Source organism: Quercus lobata, chromosome 12 (assembly GCF_001633185.2).
Source record: "Quercus lobata isolate SW786 chromosome 12, ValleyOak3.0 Primary Assembly, whole genome shotgun sequence".
Taxonomy (NCBI): Eukaryota; Viridiplantae; Streptophyta; class Magnoliopsida; order Fagales; family Fagaceae; genus Quercus; species Quercus lobata.
The window spans coordinates 23,611,812-23,635,773 of record NC_044915.1 but is presented as its reverse complement, the minus strand read 5'-3'; the positions used below and the strand labels follow the sequence as shown (position 1 = coordinate 23,635,773).

The 23,962-nt window shown below is 35.9% G+C and overlaps 1 protein-coding gene, 2 long non-coding RNA genes and 1 pseudogene across 5 annotated transcripts in view; 2 read left to right on the top strand and 2 right to left on the bottom strand.

Moving 5' to 3' along the window:
* LOC115971681 (probable disease resistance protein At1g62630) overlaps positions 1-23,962 on the bottom strand; it is a 56,233-nt gene that overhangs the window by 8,032 nt on the left and 24,239 nt on the right. The window lies entirely within an intron of this gene.
* Positions 2,289-4,080, top strand: LOC115971686 (annotated as a pseudogene).
* Positions 6,621-8,051, top strand: LOC115971692. 2 transcript variants are annotated; one of them, XR_004087342.1, is made up of 3 exons: positions 6,621-6,745; positions 6,988-7,011; positions 7,498-8,051. It is a non-coding gene; the product is annotated as an uncharacterized LOC115971692 (long non-coding RNA). The 2 variants fall into 2 exon arrangements; XR_004087341.1 differs by lacking the exon at positions 6,621-6,745 and having other exon boundaries at positions 6,973-7,011.
* LOC115971691 lies at positions 11,925-12,995 on the bottom strand. Its single transcript, XR_004087340.1, has 3 exons — positions 12,433-12,995; positions 12,252-12,296; positions 11,925-12,110 (listed from the first exon to the last, which is right to left on the bottom strand). It is a non-coding gene; the product is annotated as an uncharacterized LOC115971691 (long non-coding RNA).

Genomic DNA, 23,962 nt, shown 5'->3' with positions numbered 1-23,962 from the left:
CCTGCCCAAGTACCCATTTTTAAAGAATCAAAATTGTCTATTTAAACATGCCTGAGGAACAACTTATGCATCATATGCAAGAAGGCCCAATTGTCTATTTTATTTGCATTTTTAAGATCATTGAATTTTTTAAATGTTAGATCTCTTATATCTTGAATAAAATTGAAGGATTTAAATAAGAAGGCATTCTTCCTCTATGATAAATGATAGACATTACATGATTGGTTTGCCAAAATATATCAAAATTTACTTATTGTCTTTGAAATTTGGTTCAAGTGTCGTAATTTCTTCCTTGAAAATTTTCCAAGGAGTCACTTTCTGTTAATATACTTTAAACTTCAAAGGAGTATTCAACATATAGAATATTGACACGACAAAAAAAAAAAAAAAAAAAAAGATGAGGTGGCTAGAAGGCTAGAACAAGTTCAACAGTTTGAACGAAATTTACTAGAGGAAAATCTCATTGGAATTGAAACTAATATTGAGGAATGTTATGTCAACAACATTTTCACTAGCAAATTTTAAGTAGTAGGTTGTTATTGTTAGGGCAAAAAAGTAATCTCATAGGTTTAAATTTGAACCAATAACAACTAATCATTTATGATTGTTATGAAAATATTGTAGATATACCAATTCTCAATATTTATTAGTTGAAATGCAACCGCATATCAATATAATCCAAACTATAAGCAAAAATAAACACCAAAATGGAATCAGTTAGTAATATCTTGACCTGAAGTTAAAATGCAATCTAACATCGATGTTATAAGTTTTAAATTTTATTTTTTTGGGTTCAAATGATTATGTGATAAATACATCTTTTTTGTGATGTCTTATGTCTATTGTTAATCTCATATTTTCATCTATCACTATTTACTCTCAAAAGAAGAAGAAGAAGAAGAAATCTTATTTCTTTCTTTTGTTTTTTGTTTATATATATATATATATATATTATAAAACATATGAAAAAAAAAAAAAAAAACTTTATAAAAGGAAGGAAGGATAATGTAAATAGGCTAGAGAGACAAATTATAATTTATTACAATTACTTTTTTTTAAAAAAAATTAATAAACAAGCACAAAAAAAGTTAATAAGGTAAATTAAGTTGTTATTCATATCTCCCATAAAAAAAATTTGTTGTAATTTAGTGCAATCATTTAGCAATTAAAATTCCCTTAAAAAATAGTAATTAAATTGGATATTAAGTATTAACAGTGCGGTGCAGTATGTTAAGAAAACTACATCTCTCTCTATATATATTAGTGTATAACTTATACATACGCACAGTATAATTAAAACAATCACAATTATACATATATGAATTCAAATTATACCCGAATGTAAAGGTTACATAATTTTTTAACTCATAAATGAGTTTTATTCTCTTTTTCTCTCTTCTAATTTTTTTTTATATGCACGTGAGTTTATTATTTATTTTTCTTTTTTTTTAGGAGTTTTTTTTAAGTTATTTTAATGATGATGTGTTGAAACAAAAGATGTGACGTAGGACATATTAATAAAATAATACATTAAAATAGATAAAATAGTTGGTTTTTTTAGTGGATTTGAAGAATGGGTTTCTTGAATTTTCGCTACTTCAATAAATTATAGGTTTGGGTTTATCTGGATTAAATACCAGTTTTTTTTTTTTTTACAACTCTCTGTATTTTTAAATTTTTTAACTAAATTAGCATTTTTTTTCCCCAGTATATATATTTTTTCCTCTAAAGATTTAAAGATTAAATAAAATTTAATCTTTTAATAAAATTTAATTTTTTAATAAAATTTAAATATTTGATTAAGTAAAAACAAAATCAAAACTATGTAGTTTGACTTTTGGATATTAAAAAGTGACTGAGTATTGTACAGTAGAGAGAGAAAGAGTCCATAAAGGCACATAAAGAGCGAGCGAGATAGAGAGAAATCTTGGGCGCCACCACCATCAGCCTCCTGCTCCCGTCATTCTACCAGAACCGCCACCTGTAAAAAGGGTTCTGATTTTGGGTGATAATTAATAAATGAGGTTTTGTAAATGACTTACACTTGCTTCAGCAACCTAAATCCTTGAGGTGAGTTTTTTTTTTTTTTTTTTCCCCTCTGGGTTCAATATTTTGAGGATAATGGGTCCTTTTATATATATTATTACAAATTCAAAAGAGAGTAATGTGCATTTTGTATAGTACATACGCATTTTACCTTTTTACCCCTTCCTGCGTGGTATTCTCAGTCTAAAATCCCACAAGCACACATAACACATATTCGGTATTCCCTGTCTAAAACCCTGAACTTCCAAAATTTAGAGCTTTCACTTTGCACAACCGGCTTCCATGGCGGAACCAAATTCAACCTTCAAACCCATCAAACCGAAGCTCAAACCCAAACCCAGAACCCCAAACCAAACCCCAGAATCAAAGTACTGGTCCTCCTTCAAAACCCACCAAATCCCAGACCTCATCTCCTCCATCACTTCCCTCACTTTCTCTCCCTCACCACCTCACTCTTTTGCCGCCACTCACTCCACTTCCTTCAAAATCTTCAATCCCCAAACCCTCTCTCCTTCCTCCACCATCTCCTCCTTCTCCGACGTCGTTTCCTCTGCCTCGTTCCGCTGTGACGGCCTCTTGATCGCTGCATCTGACCTCTCGGGTCTAATCCAAGTGTTCGATGTCAAAACGCGGACCCCACTTCGTAAACTCAGGTCCCACACACGCCCGGTACGTTTTCTCAAATACCCACTTCATGATAAGCTCCATTTGGTCTCTCTCTGGTGGCGATGATGCTGTTGTTAAGTACTGGGATGTTGCTTCTGAGACTCCACTTTTAGAGCTTTTGGGTCATAAGGAGTAAGGACTATGTGCGTTGTGGTGATTTTTCACCTGTTAGTCATGAAATGTGTGTCACTGGGTCTTATGATCATACGGTTAAGCTTTGGGATGTGAGAGTGACTGGTTCGAAAACAGTTATGGAGGTTAACCATGGAAAACCAGTTGAAAGTGTCGTTTTTTTGCCATCTGAGGGGTTAGTTGCTACTGCAGGTGGGAATTCGGTTAAGATCTGGGATTTTATTGGAGGTGGGAAGATGGTTTATTCGATGGAGAGTCATACCAAGACGGTTACTTCAGTTTGTGTAGGGAGAGTTGGGAAGGAGAATGTTGAGGAAGGGAGGGAGCATAGAGTTTTGAGTGTGGGATTGGATGGGTATATGAAGGTGTTCGATTATGGGAGGATGAAGGTCACACATTCTATGAGGTTCCCTGCACCACTTATGTCAATTGGGTTTTCACCAGATTGTGGGGTGAGAGTGATTGGGAGTTCGAATGGGGTAATGTATGTTGGGAAGAGAAAAACGAAGGAGGAGAATGTGGAGAGTGGTTTGAGAAGCTTTTGGAGTTTAGGTGTGGAGGAGGAAAGAAGGGTTATGAGGCCTTCATATTTTCGGTATTTTCATAGAGGGCAGGGTGATAAGCCTAAGGAGGGGGATTATTTGGTTATGAGGCCAAAGAAGGTGAAGTTGGCAGAGCATGATAAGTTGTTGAAGAAGTTTAGGCACAAGGAGGCACTGGTGTCGGTGTTGGGCAATAAGAATCTAGAGAATGTGGTGGCGGTGATGGAGGAATTGGGGGCAAGGAGGAAACTGTTGAAGTGTGTTGAGAATCTGGATAATGAGGAGCTCGGGTTGCTGTTGATGTTCTTACAAAAGAATTCTACAGTGCCAAGATTCTCAGGTTTGTTGATGGGATTGACGAAGAAGGTTCTTGAAATGTGGATTGAAGATATCAGAGGTTCTGAGGCCTTGAAGGGTCAAATTAGAAACCTTAAGCGGTCTGTTGAGGAGGAGATACGGATACAACATTCTTTGCAAGAGCTACAGGGTATCATTTCTCCTTTATTGAGGATTGCTGGAAGGGGATGAACCTTTATTGCCTTTTTGGTTTTTTATGAGGTAGTTGTATTATTTGATTACCTGCTTGCAGCTTTCTTGTCATGACAATTGATGTTATGAAATTTTGTTTGTGTTATTATTCATTTCGTTTTGTAATTTTTTGAGGAACTATAGTTACTCAATGAGATACATCATATCAAGCTTTTATTTTTTTATTTATCCCAATGAGGTTTTTATATGCTTCTTTTGTTGTGTTGTTCTGTGTTCTTAGAATAGACATACATGACGTCTGTTATGTTGGTTTGGTAGGGTGTTTATATTATATCATTTAAGGTCAGCTTTTGTAACTGTAGTTTGGTAATGCCATTGCCTGTTTAGTATTTGAGCTGTTGATAGGAAATTCTAACGTATATTGATGGACTAAGTAGGTTGAATTTTTGAAATTTTGGGGTCTTCCAAATATATTCCAGGATTAAATTTGAAATTTATGTTCCATTTATATGAATTCCACATACACTCTCATGCAAACCTGGATGTAGTATTGTTAAACTGGGTTTAAATATCTAATTGCTGTTTGCTCTTATTTATCTGTCATTTACATGGTTTATGGAGCTTTTAGAAGATCAAAGGATAGATGCATGTATGCATTTACATTGACTCAAAAATCACCATGAGACATCAGCTCAAGTTAGTGCCTAGACAACATTGAAATTGGAGGTTGAAGAATACAGCAAACTCTTGTTGTTTTTGACATGTTAGTGATAGGAAATAACATTGGCCATTTCCACCTAAATGGCTGTAATGGTAGGCATTCACTTTACGATGACTTGGCTTATTTGGGCACCTAGATTCTTTTAGTAATGTGACCTCTCCACCCTTTTTTAAATAGAGAACAGTAAATTTAAACATATATTCTCATTAATGTTGGATACTATAGTACAGTGACTCTCTAAATCTTACCTGAGGAGCTCAATTTCTGCAAATGCACTATTCTGTCATTCAGAACATGAATCGGTAGTAACAAATAGTTATCCTCTTCCAAAAAATTTAAAAGCTGGAAGTACCTTGGAAGATTCCAACATATAGTCTCATTATTTTTGGTGGATACTATAGTATAGTGACTCTTTAAACCTTGCCTACAAAGTCGTCGTCTGCTTATATTGAAAAAATAAGATGGTTTTATTGGTGCAAATGGACTATTCTGGCATTCAGTAAGGTGATAACAACAGTTTTCTTTTTCCAAAAAATTTAAAAGCAGGACGTGCCTATTCTTAGATTTATCACTTATCAAAGAAGTAATTCTTATTCCTACCCGGGTGAAAATGTCTCCTTTAGAATTTTTTTATTTTTTATAGGTATCTCCTTTAGAATTTCTGTAAATATACCTTTCTCTGTCTTGATGTTGAAGCTCTTTGGTGTGGTTTTGTGATGTTCTTATGTTTCTATTAACTAAGTTTGATTGGATTTTACATATAATTTGGCAGTCTGTCCTGGAATCATAGTCTGTGATACATTTTATCTATTCTGATTTGGGATTAAAACTCTGAAGAAAGAATCTTGTATAGGATTGAATTTTGAGGGTGCAGTGTAACATTTCAAAAACTAACTAATGAGATAAACTAAGAAGCCACAAACAGTCAAATTTATATAGATTATAGAATTTTTTTTTTTACAACATTTGCCAATCATACTATTCTTCTCTATATATTATATAGTATATACAGTTGTATAGACTATAGAATGTTAGGACAAAAGCTGCAAATGACAGGTCGTGTTAAATTATTTTTTGCTGTGCTGCAAGTTGTGTTATAACCTTCAGAGTTCATCACTAAGCTATAAGTGGTACATTTTTTATTACCTGTGTTGTGTAGCATAAACTCAGAAGTCATCAGGTCATTAATTTGTTTAAAATTCTGTTAAAGATGACTGGTTTTCCGTTTTAGAGTTTGTTACATTTCAGTTTTGGTTTCCCACCTTTTCTTTTCAATGTGTGTCTGTATAAGTATAAATACCAAAGGTCATTTCAGTAATCAAGTGAGGAATGCATTTTACAATTTCTCATATAGAAAATAATTCTCTGTTTTTCATTTACCTTTCCATATTTTGCTTCTAGAACTCTGCTCTGCTCTGTTTTCTTTTCAGTAAATAGATTACTTGTTTATCATTTATTTTTTAAAACAAAAGAGAAAGGACTGCAAGTCTGAAGTTGAGAGAATTACTATTTAGTAAACTAAAAAAGACCAAGTAATCTTGGTCTGCAGCAACATTAATTACGCGGTAGTGCCACGGTTTAGAAGAGTAACAAGACACTCCTAACCAATCACATGAGGTGTTACATATTCCCAATTTCCCATCTGCTTCTAGTTATGGTTCACCTCTATGGGATTTAAAAACTTGGTAATGGCCAAAGAAATACAGCTTGTTTGGAGATTGGATCTAGTCATAGTGACGAAGGCTGCGAGTTTAGAAGAGAGTTAAGGTTGATAGGATGTATTACCTTTGAACTATGAGCACATCAATCATTAGTGAGCTATATGTAGCTTTAAGACTACCAATAAGGATTGAGATCCCGTGCAATACCTAGAGTATTGCACGGGGTGCAATAATTTCAATCTCAGCCATTTCTTTAATCTAACAGATATAAATATGACACATCATAGAGCCACGTCATTGATCCACATGACACCACTTTCACCCATTTCTTTATCCTTTTCTCTACACCCTTCAGGTTCCTCTAATTTCAAAAAACGCTCTCTCCCTCTCTCTCTTCCATCAGATCTTTCTCTAGGACTCCATGGCTCAATCTCCATGGCTATAGCTAGCAGCCACCGCGTTCCGCTCCAATTCCGATGGTGGTTCCGGTAAATTTGCTATGTCTCTCTAATCGGTACTTCAAGATTTTTTTTTTTTTAAATGGTTGGGGGATCTTCTTGTTTGGATTTTTATTATCTGGAGAGTATTTGTTTTGATCTTATCTTAATTTTTTTGAATTGGGTTTGTTTGATTTTGCCGAAAAAATCCACCTTTGATACTATCAATTATGATCCATAATTTGCTGAAAAATAGCCATTCATTTTTACTAATTTTGGTTTCATTCCTGTAGCTCGAAGGAGAGACCCACTCTTGGGTAAGACGTGTTCCTTGTTTTTATGTGCTGTATTATCTTTTTTTTTTTCTTTGTATTTTTGGAATATGCTTTGATTATGCATTTGAAACATAGATCAATCTAACTAATGAAATACTGTAAGTTTTGTGTTTCTACTTTTGTAAATGTTGACAAAAAAAGTAAGGAGAAGGCAAAATGTTAAGACGCGCTCTCTGTTTTTATGTGTTGTATAATCTGATTTGTTCTTTGTAATTTTGGAATATGCTTTGATTATGCATCTGAAACTTAAGATAGAAAGGGGCTGAATTATGAACTTTAATTCTAATTGGGTATTTCTATGTTATACAAATATGGTATTTACTTATACAATAAAGCAGAAATTGGATTTAGATTTAGGCACAATTGAGCTTATGAACAAGAGTTTGTTTTATGCATTTTTTCCTCATTTATTGTGGCCAAAGGTTATATGGATTAATAACCATATGTCTCTTGTTTTCTTGTTAACAGGATAAAATATTAGCCTTTGCTGCCCAAAAGTTCAATATATCTTGCCAGAAAATGTTTTGAAGCATTCCATGATTTATATTGTTTTTGTGAGTTAAAAGATAGAAAACTTGTATTGATATGTTGAAAGAAAGTAAACAAAAAAAAAAAAAAAACTGGTCTGTATTTGTAAGACAACCAGACGAAACAGAGAAACACAACTCAGGAAAGAGCATAGCAGCTAAGACACATTACATGACAGTGCTGCATAAAGAAAAGCTTGACATAAAAACTGCTAAGAATATGAAGTGTTGGTACTCTGCCAGGAAAATAGTAGCTCTATCAAAGATGGTCTTCGGTTCTAACTGAATTTTTTCAAAGTAGAACCTGTTACAAGCATTCCATGATGTATTGAAGCCATATCTTGTTGTCAATAGGCTAATTTTCAATATCATTGGAACATCGAATGTATTTTCTAATTTTGACTCTTAAGGTAGTTTCATTGTTCATTTACAAAAACTTTTACAAGGATTTAGAGTACAAACCAAGAAGAATGTAATAAAATTTAGTTTTTATTTTGTTTTATTTTTTATATTGGTTTTACTTCTAAAATGTAATTGATCGTGTGCCTTTATATTTCTAATTTCTTGTAATGTTTCAAATTGAACAATTTTGATGTCGCCAATATAGTCATGAATTGATGCAAGAGTTTGATCCAATAATGAACAAAACTTTATCGAAATGTATACTTTGATTACAAGGCTATTAGAACAAGAGCCCTAATTAAATACACAGTCATGGGCAATGATTTATTTCCCTCAATAAAAATCTAAAACTTGCATTCACAAATTCTGTAAGGATGCAAGTTGAAGCTAAAGTGAAATGAATAAGATAATACCCAAGCAAAATACTTCCATTCAAAACAATTTTTGAATCATACAAGTGGCTGCTAAAGGTAAATGTTGAAGTTTATCTGTTTATGTATCCAAAAGAAAAATATATTTCTACAATACTTCTTCTTAATGGTAGCACTCATGTGAGAACATGTCCTTCACTAACCTAAAGGTAAACTTGCTTTCTTATCATGACAATAGATGTTATGCAATTTTGTTTGTGTTTCTATTTATTTCGTTTTGTAATTTTTTGAGGAACTATAGTTACTCAATGAGATATATCATATATCATATCAAGATTGTTCTGAACCTAGTGAAGCTTTTGTATGCTTCTTTTATTGTGTTGTTCTATGTTCTAAGAATACATATACATTTACGCGTTATGATTTTCGGTTTTTTATGAGGTAGTTGTATTATTTGATTACCTGCTTGCAGCTTTCTTGTCATGACAATTTTTTTTTTTTTTTGCTGAATTTCTTGTCATGACAATTGATGTTATGAAATTTTGTTTGTGTTATTATTAAATTCGTTTTGTAATTTTAGATGCTATGAGATGGTTTTTATCCAACTTGGGATAAGATCCTGTCCCATTTATGTCTCTAATGTCCTCCAAGTTTTGTATTTAAGAGAAACAAATCATAATAATATTCCAAAAAATTACTAAAGGTGGTAGCTTGTAGGTTTTCATACATTTTTTCTTATTATTATTGTAAGTAATTGGCAAGAACACGGTATGGTTACTAATGTCAATGCCCAATGTGTAGAAAATCTCATTATGAGAGGACTATAAAAATGACAAGCCCTTTGTCGGTCATCGTCTTAGTTATTTGAACTAGCACATTCTGTCCATCATGACCCAACAATGTTAATCCACCCTCAATGATAGGCTACATCGTTGATATCTATGATCAAATCAAGACTATATATAGGTTAACATTCAATATAGGTTAACATTCAAAGGAAATTGTTCTCAAACAATATATCATTTCAGCTTCACATAAGGACAAGTTGAAAGAAAAAAGCGTTTGTATGCCCTTAGGATCCACATGAATAAAACCTATGATAGGCTTAGTTCCATTTCAGAATGCTTGTTTTGTCTATAATGGGCTTCAATTATTGACTGTAATGAGCAAGAAACACTGAGGTCATTTGTGTATTGACTACCAGTTAACTTGAGATGTTTGGTTTGGATAAGACTTGATTATCCGAGTGGAGAATTTGGAGCCAAGAGGCCCAAGATCCATAAAAGTCTGGATTTGTTGTTGTTGGCCTGAGAATGAATTGCTTAACCAAGGCACATATAGATGACTTTTTGTGGTTTTTCTAGCTACTTTAAGGTCCATTTGGAAATAAAGAAGCAAAGCTACTAGGGAAGGTGAAGCTAATACTGCAGTCAATATGCTTAATTTATAAAAAATCTTTGGTTTCAGAGAGCAAGCATGGTCGGACAGCAGATGCAAGAGAGAGAAATGTCTATGCCTCTAAACAAAGATGCATGTCTTGGTTGATAGCTCATTACACTTGTGGACGGCTTTTAGGGACAAAGTGGTAAATGAAAAGGAGCAAGTTTTGTTGGCAAAAACAGAGAAGGCAAGATCAGGGCAGCTAAGAGAAAAATAGAGATAGAGATATGAAATATGGGTTAGAGGTTTGAGTGATGAGAAATGAGTTTTGAGTTTTGCCTAAACCAAACAGCCTTATAATTACTGCAACGAAAGTCTTATATAAGCATTTGTAACTATCCTCTGTTTCTCTAACTGTAGACTCCTACACAATCACATGATGTGTTACATATTCCTATCTGCTTCTAGTTATGATTCACCTCAATTTGTTTAAAAACTTGCTAAAGCTTAAAGGAGCACTGGATCAAGTTCTAGCAACAAAGGCTGCTAGTCTAAACGAGAAACGAAAGTTGAAAGGACTAATTACCTTTGAACTATGAGCACATAAATCATTCGGGAGCTTTAAAACCATTGAGATCACTATTTGTCAACCTCAGATTCTGACATCTCACTGATGATCATTTAATCTGTTGTGTTGTAGAAGAACCGTAAAGTGAGAGGCATATGTAGCAACCGAATTAGTCCAAAACAAGATTAGTGTCTTTTAAGTCCACTGTGTCCAAGAGCATCTACTTCAAGTAGTAACACAATTTTAGCCGGAAATCCATTATAAAGATAACATTTAACAAATGATTTAATAGCTTTTAGTCGAGAGTGCACTTGATATTTAATAAATTAAGTTGCACCTAGAGAAAAACAAAATGATAATTATGAAAGATATTGATTAAGTAATACAGCAAGTTGCAGCTGGTTCTGCTTTAGCTAATGCAGGTGCAGATTTTGTCTTCAAGGGGGAGTTACCTAGGCTGGTTTTCAAATAAGACTTTCTTCATCATTAGAAAGCTTTTTTTTTTTTTTGGGGGGGGGGGGTGTGTGGGGGAAATAGTCCCAACTATCGAAGATATTAAGCATCTATTTATCAGAATACAGCAAGTTGAGGTGTCTCTAATCAAAAGAACAGCCAATGCAGTTGTTAAGGGAAGAAGTGGTAAATGGATAGGAGCAATTTTTGTTGGCAAAAACGGAGAAGGCAAGAGAAGGATGGCTGGTTGCTACAGTTGGACAATGACAAGCAAAACTGTGGTTATTTGTCTGCAATTCAGAAGTTGCGTGCATGGTTTGAGACAAATTGAAAAGGAGGGTTCTGGCTGAATCATGGCAGCTTTCAAATATGGCAACAAAGTCATACAATCTATCAGACTCTAGTTTTCAAAAATAAAAAGATCCACTAGACAGTCCAGACCTGTACGTAGAATAACAAAATCTCAGGAGGCGTTATATATTCCCATCTGCTTCTAGTTATGATTCGCTTCTATTGCATCAAAAAACTTGTTCATGATCTAAAGGAGACCACTTGTCTGTGCATTGAACCAAGTTCTAGCAACAAAGGATGCTAATCTAAAAGAGGAAAAAAAGTTGAAAGGACTAATTACCTTTGAACTATGTGCACATCAATCATTAGTGAGCTACATGTGGTTTCAAAACCACTGAGAACACTATTTGTCAATCTCAGAGTCTAAAATCTCATAGATGATCAATTAATCTGTTGTGTTGTAGAACTGTAAAGTGAAGGGCATATATAGCAACCTAATTAGTCCAAATTACAAGCTCATTGGTGTCTTTTAAGTCCCCTGTATCAAAGAAAATTTACTTTAGTTCAAAAACAATTTTAGCCTAAAATCTATTGTAAAGATAACATTAACAAATGATTTAAAGCTTTTTAGTCAAGAATGCACCTGAAATTTAATAAATTAAGTTGCACCTAGAGAAGGAAAAATAATGATAACCATCAAAGAACAGCCAATGCAGCTGCTAACTGGGTTACAAGTTCAGACAAAAGGATGTGTGTGCGCTTATGCAATTGGAAACATTTGCACACTCACAGTTTATCTAGTTCATATTATCTCTAAAGCAGAAACAGACAATGTTTGAATCCTTTCACAATTATTGAACAAATTAACATGGAGAATCAATTTATTACAGAAGATCATCCCACTCAGCCAAAGAGAAGAGCACATGTTCATAAATCATAACACAACAAAGTTCAAATAAAAAGCAAATCAGAACCAAAAGAGTTAAGAATTACACGGAAACACATTTGAGAGCCAAGTTCTAGTTGCGGGTCCACGCGGACCACGCCACACCATTATTTCTTGAGTCGGCTTTGGCTTGATGAAGTGTCCTATATCAAACCAACAAAGAAAAAAAAAAAAAAATAATAATAATATATCAAACCAACAAAGAAAAGCAAACCAATGAAAACAAATTAATAGGAAGAATAATTAAAATGGATATAGGCATGTATGTTCGGGGTTTGACTTACAGAGGAAGAGTCATGTGAATCTGCTCCCCCCACCTTGAGATTTCACTGCGGGGTGGTGTAAAGGGTACCAAAAGAAAAGGAAAAAGAGATTAGAAAGAAAGCGAGGAGGAGAAATGGATAACCAACAAATTGAATCGTTTCAAATAAAACAAAGATGTAAAGTGAATAGAGAGAGTCATACCCATTTAACGAACTGACAGAGAGGTTGAAGGACCATCTTCATATCATGATTGTCCCATTCCAGCGATTCCCACCTTTCTTTCTCTATATAAATTTGTAATGAAGAAGGCGGAGAAGATAGTTCTCCATCAATAAGGTGCCGAGAAAGAGGTAATCTCTTAAGCTTCGGACATTTGAAGATCTTAATAAAATTGAGAGAATCACAAAGTATTACATTACTGCTACTGCATATGGTCTTCAGCTTCGGTAAATACTGTAATGTCAATTTCCTCAATTGGGGGAATATTTCCACAATTTCTTTTGCTTCCTCTTCAACTTCATCATCAGATGCTTCAGCCCCACCTATTATTTCCTCTAATTGCTTACATTCACAGATATTAATCTGTTCCAGGTTGTCCAGCAGCAACCCAGGCGGGAAGAGCTTCTTTATATTCCGACAATAACCTATTGAAAATTGTTTGAGGCGGGAAAAGGTGCCGAGGGGGACGACCGGTGCTGGTGCGACTTTCTCTTCTCTAAACAGTCCCTTTGAACTATTCAATCCGGAGAGAGCTAGAATCTCAAGGCTTTGAAGAGAGAAGATGTCAAAAGAAGAATTAAGGTATTCTATTTCTTCACACCCCTTTTTAAACCAAACAGTCTTTTTCCTGCGGTGCAAAGACAAACCGTGACGTTGACGTTCGCAAAATATTAGGGCACGAACGTCTTTTGGGAGTAGACATATATTGCAGTCACTTAAAATTACACTTTCGCCAACTCCCAGCTGGATAGCTGGCTTTTTTTGATTCACGGCATATATGTAATGGCTAGGTCCTCCCTCCTCTAAGGATTCAACATATGTATTGAAGCCTTTAACGCCATCAAATGCGCCTTCAAAACACTCTAATTTCTTCAACCTTACCATCTCCTCTCCATTAACATCTAAACCCCAAAAACGCAATTTGAGGAGTTGGAGTTGACAGAGTTTGGGTAAAATCCCTGGTGGCATCTTCTGTATTTTCGATGTACGAAGATTAAGGTATCTCAAATTGACCAACATTTCCAAACCATGAGGTATTTCTTTCAGTGGTCCTCCCGAAAGATCCAAACTCCTTAATGCTGTAAGCTTTGCTAATGAAGGCACACACTTTAAACGACAACTATTAAGCCTTAATGAAGTAAGATGCTTCAAGTCAGAGACTGAATTTGGTAAAGATTCTAAACAAAAAATCCCTTGACAATCTACATGAAGAACTCTGAGTCCATGCAAGTGCACAAAAAATGAATCTGGGATGATGTTCATATATCCTTGTAGAAGCAAGGTCGAAAGCTTAGGACATTTTGGTGACACATTAGGAAATTTTGAGTTATACTTGAAAATCAAAGAAACCTTTTCAACATCATTTCCCCATTCTTCTTCATTTGGAACATCTTCTAATACCAAGAACTTAGCACCTGCAATCTGGAGGGCCATGTCTCTTATTAGATCATGCATCTTCACAAAACGCATTCTAGTACTGCTCATTGCAAAACCTGTAAACCCACCTTCTAATAAGCAGGCATTTTCAAGCGTATTCAACAAAGTATGCCCCCTATCCAACTCTTCTTGCCTACTCTTCATGCTTTCTATTACTTTCTCATTAATCAAATGCTCTATCAACTCGTCTCTGCTAATCTTGTAGTCTTCAGGGTATAGCGCACAACACAAGAGACAACATTGAAGTTTCTCATCTTTTAAGCGTTCATAACTGAATCGAAGCCTCTCAAATATTCCATCATCTACATGTGCCGACCCTTTTGTTGATGTCCTCAACTCATTCAATGTGTTCCTCCACTCTGAAACATCAACTACATTTTTTAAACTTCCTGCTATTGTGATGATTGCAAGAGGCAAACGAGCACATTGTTTGACAATGCCTTCCACAACATCTTCTGGAATATTTGAAACATCACAGCCCACTGTTTTCAAGAACAAATCATGCGACTCTTTTACCGAAAGAAGCTCCATTTTAATAGTTACACAATTCATTCCATAACAAACTTTAGCATCTCGAGTTGTCAATACCAATTTGCACCCATTTTCTGAAGTAGGCTCCGGGATCCCTATATTCTCCAGTGGAAATGCATTCCACAAATCATCTAGAATTAGCACACACTTCTTCATTTCTTTCAATGCTGCATACAACTCGCCTGCCCTTATTGTTTCATCCTCAGACTTTAAAGGATTTGGAAGCAACATGCTGGTAATGTCATTTTGTAGCTTGATAACATTGAATGCCTTTGATACAGTAACCCAAATTACATGATTGAACTTGTCTTTCTCTTTTAACAGGCGATTATTGATTTGTTTCATGATAGTCGTTTTACCAACCCCTCCCATACCATAAACACCAATCATTCTACAATCTTCATCTAACAAGTGTTCCCAAATCTTTTCCATTGTCATTTCAGCAGTACTCTCTCCCACTAATGCCCTAGTTGGCAATTCACCTCCATAGCTTACAGGTGGATCAATTACTAAACTTTCACCGAAACCACAACTTTGATCAATTAATTCTGTCACTTCTTGTATCTTCTTGCAAGCAATTTTTCCTACGTGCATACGTGAGAAATACTTCTCTCTTTCAGCCTCTTGTTCAATGTTTTGTATTTCCACATTAATCGTTTCTACATTTTGGAGCCAAAATTCAACTTCACTTTTTGGTTTCTTTCTTGGAAGAAGTTCTGCTCTCATTTTTAATTCAATGTCCGACTTTTTGCATTCTAAATAGTCTCGTTTTCTCTTGAGATTTTTCATATGTTCATCAACGCTTCTGTGATACTTGTAATATTCACTAATCGGAGCCAATATCGTTTTTCCAAGATCAAGAATTGCGCCTAACATCTCCATTAGCAAGTCCCTGTTTATTGTCAATATGTATACATATGGACAACAAACATTTTGTCCATGCATACAATGAGACAAGGAAAGAATGCATTTTAGTTCCCCAATTTTGATTTGTTAAAAATAAATAGCCTAAGTGTTGATAGGGCACATAAAGAGTCATACAAGTAGTATTGATTGTATTTTACCTTTTATTTTAAAACATAAAATCTACAACGCAAAATAGAAAGGGAAAGATGAAGAATGAAAGAAACAAAATAATAGAAATCAAAGATATATCTAAACAGATCCAAGGATTGTTGATCATTACTCCCATACCACTTCACTACCCCTCTCTCCTGGCCCTTAAGCCCATTGCGTATGGTATGGGAGAGTTGTTATTGAAAAATTTCAAATTTCACATATTGATATGCATTTGTAGCCACCATAAGTTATTGAAAAATCTTAAATTAGTGTGGCCAGAAAGTGGGAGGAGTTCCTTCACCCAAAAAAAAAAAAAAAAAAAAAAAAAACAAAAAAGTGGGAGTATCTCATTGCTCAAATTGAAATCTCCTGAATCAAATTCACAGGAGATATAAATTCAGAAGGAGCCAAAATGTATGTAAAAAAGTGTTATAAGTTTTGTCTTTCCACTCTCTCCTTCCCCATTTCCAGTGTCTTCTGTCTATATTATCTTTAAAAAAAAGAAGAAGATCAGAACACTTTATAACTTGATATTACTTCTTGTTTTAGGAAGAATGGACTTTTTCAATACGTTAAGAATAAATTGTCATACATTTACATAACAATTTATTGTTACATCATTTAAAAAAATTGTTATTCATTAATTATTAAATGAGATTTTGAATAATCACACACACATATATATTAAATTTGTTAGTGAACCCTTCATAATTTTTATACATGCATTTCAATAGCAGGACAACAAGTATGAGATCAGAAACTGGTTAGCATTTAAAAAAAAAAACTCATCCCAATTTATATGCACGAGCAATATCAGTGGGATGAGTTTTAGAACTTAGAAGACAAACTATTGGGAAATCAAATGAGACTAAAAAGAAGCAGCAGTATACCTGGACTGTAGAAATGCCAATAAAATTGGCTTCAATACCAATAATTCTTCAAAGATTCTGATTACAGTGGAAAAATAAGCCTTGAAGTAACCTCAAGAAGATAACCAAGATCAGCAAATTTCCTATCTAAATGCAATATATATATATATATATATAATTTTTTTTTTTCCTTTTTCTTTTGTAAAGAGAGAAGTTAGATTCAGAGTTGAAGACTCAATAAGTGAAGCTAAAGGTATTCAATGGGAAACTTGTTTTTCTAATGACCGAAGAAAACGGGAAATTGGCAAGTCAAGAGCAACTTTGTAGAACATGCTAAGAAAACACTTGCCAACTTTCAACTTTCGATTTCTTTTTCTTCCTTTCACTTTAAATTCTGTCCGTAGATCATTATCGGGGGTTAATGCTTTTGATTAGTTTGTTTAACTTTCGGCTCTCTTTTCATATAAAAAATTAAATAAATAAAAAACTTTCGGTTCTCTTTTTTCTTTTTTTCTTTTTTTTCTTTCAACTTCGACTTTATTAACTTTCGTGTCCAAAAGTTTAAGGGCTGTGGGGCAGGTTTTCGATTCTAAAAAATAAAATAAAAATTCAGCACATATGGAATGGGAATTGCAAACATTGTTGTTGAACATCTGTTAAGAAGGCATTACCATACACATGAAAGAAAGTTCATCGATTGAGCTTAGTATCAGAACAGAGTGTTCCAGTTTGGACAGCAAAAATAAATCGTTTGGTATCCTAATCCTAAAAAATCTCTTTGGATTGAGGGTGTCTTCCATCACCAACCAAAAACTCACAAAACACACCCTCTACCTCTATCAAGCTCCACCGGTCCATTTCAACTCGTTCTCGAACCTATACCACCAGTAAAACTTCTTTGATCCCTTTAGCCAAAAAAGTCCTCTAGCCAAAGTTTTTAAGAAAAATTATTTTTGACATTAATAATCGTTTTGACTGCAAGTTATAAAGAAGCTTCTTGAGTTTGGGAAGTATTGTCTTGTAAAGGTACATTTTTAACTTTTCAAATTAACCGTTTGCTTTGGCCGAGTATGTTTGCCAGAACTTCAAGCCCATACGGAGGAGGGAGGCTACAGATTTTGAGGATATCAAGGTGAATGCTTTAATAGAGCATTCAATTATGGAGGAGGGAGGCTATAGATTTTGTAATTGCCTTATAAGCTTATAGTGTTTCTTTAAATGTTGATGGTGAATGCTTTGCGTACTATGATTGAACAATCAAAATAAAATCTGTGATTAGTACTCTGGGCCTTCTCTGAAATGAGGAAGAAACACCGGATAATTTGCGTGTGTGTGTTGGGGGATCAAAGTTCAATATGTTATCAATTAATTATTTAAATTTAAGTTTTTGTAATTTAAAATAATTTATAAAATATAAGTTTATGGAACACATGGTAAATAACATTGAAATTGGCATGAAAATTGACATGCATATTAAGTATATATAGAACGTGTGATTCACCGGTAAGATTTTTAAACAATAACAAGTTATTGACTGATGTAACATTATTTAGAGTTACATTATATATAACTTGAACCCAACTTATATATATATGGGTTCAAGTTACATCAATACTTTTTATGGACTATTGATTTATATTTAATTTAAAGGTGAAAAAACACTCATGGTTGTCTCGTTATTGTTCTCTAAAAATTTGTAATTAAGGCATTAAATCTTCTTATCAAAAATAATAATTAAAAACAACATTAACTCTCTAGTCTACTCTCCGGCTCATCATCTTCATCCTCTCTCCTCTCAAAAAAAAAAAAAAAAAAATCATCCTCTCTCCTCTCTCACATGTTCTATGTACTTCCATTTAGGTATAGTTTTGACCCAATTCGTCCAACCCACTTACTTGGAAATTAGGGACAAGTTCAGGAAAAAGCAAGTTTTTTTTTTTTTTTTTTTTAATATTTTAATGTTGGGAGTACTTAATTGCTTCCCTCATTTGCTACCACCTGTGAAGTTGTTCTTTCATGGGGCCATGCCTTCCATGTTGTACCACCAGTTACGGAGTGGGGCAAGAATTTTTGTTAATCTGTATATTATATCCATTCTTCCCTTCCTTCCCTTCTTATAGATATAAGCCTCTCGTTTCATTTCAGTTCTTATAAAATAATTATTATAACAAATCTTTTTTTTTTTTTTTTTTAACCCTTATTTCCTGTATAATTGTAGCTTCTATACGAAATTTGTGAGGTCCCTTTGTGTCCTCTACTCCTCTTACCCAAACTGTGTTGATGCAAATTAGAAATGAAAAAAAATAAACATGTTTTATATTTTGGGTATTTCCAGCGCATAAACAACAAATGCTATAGAGGTTGAAGGGCATTTTTGTCATCTTTGTAGATGCACTTGACCTTGAATCACAAATTTTTTTTTTTTTTTTTTTTTTGGGTTAAGAGAATACTTAAATACTAGGAATTACAAAGTCTAGGGTAGGCCACACCCTAAGCATCAGCCAATAGTTGGTACAAAACAGAGGGAGGGAGGTGAGAATACAAAATAAAACTCTCTCTAATGGAGCGGCCGTCTTTAGCAAGCAGATCAGCATAGTGGTTTCCTTCTCGGTAAGTGTGGCAGACAAGCACCTCTTCAAAGGTTTGGGTGAGTAACCTGCAGTCAGATATTAGGGAGTTACATGGGTGAGCTTAGAGAGAACTATCATTTTGCAAGGTAATGAAATCAGTGACCACTTTGGCATCTAGCTCAACATGCAATTTTTTGATATTTAATTTTTTTGCCAAGGTGAGACCATCACGTAAGCCCCAAAGTTCAGCAGCAAGAGAATGAGTGAATCCAATGTTCCTAAAAGATCCACCTATCCAATTACCCCTATAATTCCTGATGAGACCACCTGCACCCGCCATACTCGGGTTGCCTTTGGCCGAGCCATCCGTGTTGAGTTTATAGAAGCCTAATGGAGGAGGCTTCCATCCTATTGAGAGAAGGTTTGAGGTCGGACATGCTGTTTTGGGTGGGAAATTGGAGTAAAATTTCATAGACAAAGATTGGATTCTTTTAAAGATGTTGTCGGGGGAGAAAGGGGTATTTTCCATGACTTAACTTATTTCTAGCCGACTAGCCCAAACAGTAATGGGAAAAATAATACTCCATGATATGTCAGTGAAGAGGGAAGTGTTAGCTTGCACTATGGACATTTTCCTGATCCAAGTGAGAGTGTTGTTTGAAGAGTAAAAGTGGTGAGCGAGGTTAAGGGTGATTTTGGACCATATGCAAGTGACCATAGAGCAGTCACGAAGAATGTGAAGGGGTGTTTCAGGGGCGATGTAGCAGATGGGACAGCTGGGGTCATTTATGATTTTTCGATTATGGGGGAGAGATTTGGTGGGGAGGCTGTCATGGAAAGAAAGCCAAAGAAACGTAGAGATTCTTGGGAGAGTAGGAACTTTCCAAAGCCATTTCCAGTTGGTGGTTGGAGTCTTGGGATTAGGGTCGCAAGCAAGAGTGTAAGCCGAGCTTGAATTGAACTTACCATTAGGAGTATGGAACCAGTACATGGAGTCAGGATGGGAGGGAGAGGTTGGTTTGGGGGTGGCTTAAATGATGTCTATAATGTGAGTAGGAAGATGATAAGATAGATTGGCAAAATTCCAACTGCCATTATGGTCCCAAAGATCACAAACCTTTAGAGAAATTTCATGCCGTGGTAGAGGACCCTAGATCATGCTGCGTATAGTGCCTCTGCCTGACCAGTTGTCATCCCAAAACATAGTTGAGATGCCATCTCCCAAACACCAACTTGTACCAAGAGAGCAGATCGGGTTTGCTTTGAGGAGGCTATCCCATGTAATTGAAGTTTTCTTGGATGCGGAGTGATGGGGAGGATACTTATTGCGGAGAGTTAAAGCCCACGTCTCACAAGAATTGTTGCGAAGGGCCCAAGCTCTTTTGGCAAGGAGGGCTAGATTTCTAGCATATGCTCTCTTGATGCCCAGCCCACCTAAGAATTTTGGAGTAGTCACCGTGGTCCAGTTTTTCAAATGGAGTTTTTTATGAGTTTCGGTGTCGCCCCAAAGGAAGTTTCTATTGATTCAATCAATCTCTTTGCAGATTCGTTGTGGTAGTAAGGTGCTTTGCATGATGTAGGTGGGAATGGCTGATGTGATCAAATTAATAAGAGTGAGACGACTCGCGAGGGAAAGAGTTTTAGATTTCCAAGATGCCAACTTATCGCGAAGCTTATCAATGATGAAATTGTAGGCTCTTTTATTTCCTTTATTGGTAAGGATAGGCACACCAAGATATTTCCCAAAATCAGTACAGGAAGATATACCAAGCTTATTCTCCATGCTTTCTCTAATAGAGGGGGAGGTGTGAGGAGAGGAGAGGATTTTGGACTTTGTGAAGTTAAGTTTTTGACCTGAGAGCTTACAGAAGGAGTCCAAAACTGTTTTTATGGTCGTGCAATTTCTTTTGGAAGTTTTGGTAAATAAAATGAGGTCATCCGCAAAAAATAGATGAGAGAAGGGGAGACCGTTTCTTGTGGTTTTGATCCCTTTCCAATTTCCTAGAGAGACTTCATTAAGGATGAGCCAAGCAAGGTGCTCCATGCAAAGCATGAAAATGTGGGGGGAGAATGGGTCGCCTTGGCGGATGCCCCTTGAAAGGAGGAAAGGGGTAAGGTGCTCTCCATTAAGGAGGATGGAGAGATTGGAGGAGGTTATGCAAGACATAATGAGCTCAATCCAAGTAGTGTGAAAGTTGAATCAATTAAGGGTGTGCCTGATAAAGCTCCATTCAAGCCTATCGAAAGCCTTTTCAAGATCAATTTTTATTACCATTAACCCTCTCTTGCTCTTAGAGGTTGTCATGGAGTGGATGATTTCTTGGGCAATAATGATGTTGTCGTTGGCTTTCCTTCCAGGAATAAAGCTTGCTTGGAAGGGGTGGATAAGGTCACCAAGGTGGGGTTTGAGATGGCTAACAAGAATCTTAGTGACAGTTTTGTAGAGGGTGTTGCAAAGTCCAATAGGGCGGAGTTGGTGGACAGTTTCAGGCTTAGCAGTCTTTGGAATATGGCAGAGGAAGGTGGAATTTAGATCAAGGGGGACAATTTGGGTAGAGAAGATGTTTTTGATGAATGAGGTAGTAAAGCTGTTGAGAGTATTTCAAAATTTTTGGAAGAAGATGGGGTGAAAACCATCGGGGCCAGGGGCTTTGTGGGGTTTAAAGGAGCTAATTGCAACATGAATTTCCTGTGTTGTGATGTTGTGGAGCTGCGGGTTGTCTAAGTTGAGAAGGGGTAAGTCAATGTTGGGGAATGGGATGGTGTGGGTAGAGTGGGTGAGGTCAGTGGTATAGAGAGATGTGAAGTACCTGAGTACTGTATTAAGTCTTGCCCTTTTTAAAAAGATTTCTACAAGAATTTTTTAACTTTTTATCTATACAAATATATCATTATATTATTTTTTGTATGTTTGATTAATATTTTTTTAGAGTGAACCATATCTTTCTAACTTTTGTTGTAGTATGTTATATTAACCTAATATACAACTAAACATTATAAGTTTCAACTCTCTTAAGGAATAAGGAGATATCATGTAATCAAAACTCATCACAAAATTACAAATTTATCTTAACCAAAATTAAAATGAAACCAAAGAAACAAAAGATAGACTTCATAATAAATTATTGTTCAAACAATTGGTAGGAATATTCTAATTCATAGCCATGTAGATTGTATCTTGATATAAACTCAAATTCCTATTTCCAAAAAAAAAAAAACTAAGTATTTACCTTAACCAAAATTCAACCAAAGATATAAAAGGGAGAGAGAAGACTTTGTAATGAAAATTATATATATATATATATATTGTAAGGACACGATTCGTGTCAAACCACAACGGGGGTGGATTCGCACGTAAAAAGGCCCATACAATATCATTTGTAGAGCGTGGGTTTGAAAGGCTAGGCCCTGGTCACCAGGCGGTGGGTTTTTCGTGGTGTTCACGCATAGTTGAGTTGTCTTCACCCCCGGAGTCTTTCTCCTGGAGGTGGGCTAGGAGGCTCTGGTTTTTGGCCCTTTTTTCCCAGCCTCAACTCTAGATTACTTACTTTTCCTTTTATACTAGCCTTCGTTTATTGTCCTTCGTCCACGTGTAGGGTCAACCTTTCCAGGACTGATACTTGTCCCATCAGCCTATACCCAAAGTCGTTGGGGGTGGTTGTAAAAGCCAAAGAATGCGACTCTGTCAGGCGCAGAGCGTTGAATGGCAATGAGGACTGCTTTCCCTGGATATTTTGAGATCTTCTTTCAAGCTCAGTCCTCTACTGTTTTTGCCCTTCTTTTAGGTGGGATTTTAGTTCTGTCGAGGTCTGCACTATCCTCGGTTGTATCTCAAGTCTATCTTGTGTGTTATCTTATCGGGCTTGGGCCGTAGCCCTCCTCGGCTTGGACCTCTAGATTCCCCACGGGCAGATGGGCCTGGCCCATAAATCACTTGGGCCCCACAATAGCCCCTCAAAACCCGGCTGTCCAACCTCTCGGTTGGAAAGGGGGGTTTTGGTAATGCCGAGCCTTTATTATGGCTCCTTTAATTCGACCTTTCATTAATGCTGGCGGTTTTACATCTGTTCAAGAAATGTACTGATCTACGAGGCGTTTTTTGATTTTACTCCTGACGCTGATTTTACTCCTGACGCGTTCTCGCCGTTTGATTATTCAAAACGCGCTTTTAATGACTTCCCTTTACGAGACTCATTTACATTCGACGGTTCATCTGATGAGGTGGGGAAGTGGAACGGACACATCTTTGTTTTCAGATTCTTTATGGAAACCTGAATGAATTTAATACCTTCCGTTTCGCCCTTCCTATAAGAAGACAAATAGGAGGCTATCGCTTACGTACAGAGCCCCTTTTATCTTTCTGAGATCTGAAACTCTTAGCCCCCCTTAGCGTTTACTTAACCCTGTAGTTATACACTAAATTATAATACGTTCACCATAACGAGTGATGAAGGAAACATACCCCTCCTCAAAGCATCATGTTCTAATAAAACTCGAAATGGCTCGGTCAGGGCAAGGATGGCGGAGACTTAAGATTTGTCTCACCTTCCTTTCAACCAAAATCCGAAGCAGGGGCGCATCACGTCAAACTTTCAGCGTGACTGAGCCGAGAACACCCATTATCATTACCAACTGCTCTCTTATGAGCATACCTAATACGGCCCCAGTGTGTTAGGAGTTAGGACCGAGGCAGGGACTAAGTGCCCCTGCTTCTTCCTCTTTTCGTTCACTGGCGCCTCCTTCTGCCTCCCTTTCTTAGTCTTCCCAGCACCAGATCCATCCTGGTGCTTTCCCTTCTCCCTCTTTTACTCATTTTTCTTTCTTTTCATCTCTTCTCTCTTCTTCTCCTCCTTCTTCATTCATCTCCTCCATCTTCTTCATTCATCTCCTCCATCTTCTTCCTCCATCTCTTCCATCTTCTTCCTCCATCTCTTCCATCTTCTTCTACAGAAGGTCCCTTTCTCAATATGGGCGCTACTGAAGCAAAGTTTGGAAGGACTTCGGAGACGAATTTAACAAGACATCTGGTTGTTTACTTGTCTGTAT